Here is a 1,456-nt window from a genome sequence, read left to right as displayed (position 1 = left end):
TTGCTTTCCTAATCATTGCTCTGAGCGATGTTGCTACTTCTTTCTGTTGGGTCTTTAGGTCATTTGTGCCCGTGTGTATTATTATGTGTTGGGGGGAGCCTAATCTGGCTTTGGTCAGCCATCCCATGGCTCTGTTTGTTGTTGGGCACCAGATCTTTTCTACTTTACTTCTAGGGAATAGCTTTTTCTCCCATAGAAATTTCCCATTTGAGTCTATGAGTATTACGACGTCAGCCTTGTTTGTGTTTACTGTCTGGTGGCTTTCGCTTGGACTCATAGTGTGTGTGCTGGGCTGGGGTGTCTGGTGTGTGCGTACCTCTTGTGAGCGGCCCGCTTGTGGTTCCACGGTGGTGGGGGAAGATTGCGAATCAGTATGCTGGTCGGTCTGTGTGGCACCCCTTGTATTGTGTGTCTGTTGCTTTTGTTCCGTGTGGGAGCGCAGCCGTTCCGTCCGGCTCTGTCTTGTCTTATCTCTAGCCTCTGGTTGCTGGTCTAATGGTGTTATCTCTCCTCTATGGCTCTCTTCTTTTTCCTGCAGCTCTTTCACCTGATTCCTAAGTAGATTCACCTGGTTCTCAAGTAGCTTCAGCTCTCTCTTGTGTCTCTCCCTCTCCTGATTTTGATAGTCATTCATTTTGAGGAAGTCCTCTCTAAGTTTAACCACCTCTATCTCTAATTGATTAAATTTATCTTTTGGTTGTATCTGGCTGTGTGATCCCGGGGTATGTGCCTGGTCGGCCCTGGAAGGCTCACTCACTTCCTGGCTAGGCTGGTCGGCCCTGGAGGGCTCACTCACTTCCTGGCTATGCTGCTCTTCTCTTGGTGAGCTGGGAATGGTAGGGGGACTATGTGTGGCTTCCTCCCTGGTAGTTATGCTGGGGTTTGTCAGTTGTATCGTGTGGCTGTGGTTCCCCGGGGTTGGTGTCTGGTTTGAACTGTGTGGCTCGTTCACCTCCTGACCAGGCAGATTTTCTCCTGGTAAGTTGTCAATGTTGGGGGAGTGCGGGCCACTCTGGGGCTGTTCCTTCCCCCCTTAGTTAATTTTTTCAGTGTCCTGAAGGCCGTTGCAAATTTGTCGAGGTTGCCTTGCACTAATATTGTTCCGGTATTGTACGCGTTGACCGTCGTAGTTGAACTGTCTCCTGGTGTGTTAATTTTCATTATGGACCCATTTGCGGTATTTTCTAGCTTAACATTGGTATAGTGTGATTTTATTGCTGTGATCCAAGCCACTGGCTGATCTGAGTAGAAAATGAGGTTACTTTTTGTCCCATTGTTGTAACAGTCAGCAAAAAGTGTTTCTGGTTTTTCTCTCATCTGCTCATGCTTGATCGCTTTTATAGCTTTTTTTGCGGTGTTGGGGGAATCTGGAAGCGCTCCCCCCCTCTCCCTCCCCCCCTCTCCCTCTCCCTCCCCCCCCTCTCCCTCCCCCCCCTCTCCCTCCCCCCTCTCCCTC

The 1,456-nt window shown here is 49.7% G+C and overlaps 1 protein-coding gene across 2 annotated transcripts in view; it reads left to right on the top strand.

The window, feature by feature from the left end:
- LOC147125174 (uncharacterized) overlaps positions 1-1,456 on the top strand; it is a 121,792-nt gene that overhangs the window by 32,571 nt on the left and 87,765 nt on the right. The gene's annotated exons all lie outside the window — the stretch shown is intronic.

The sequence above is a fragment of the Somniosus microcephalus genome, chromosome 1 (assembly GCF_052327205.1).
Source record: "Somniosus microcephalus isolate GS21.2 chromosome 1, FLI_Smic_1.0, whole genome shotgun sequence".
Lineage (NCBI taxonomy): Eukaryota > Metazoa > Chordata > Chondrichthyes > Squaliformes > Somniosidae > Somniosus > Somniosus microcephalus.
Note: the sequence above shows the minus strand (reverse complement) of the source record. Positions and strands in the feature narration are given on the sequence as shown.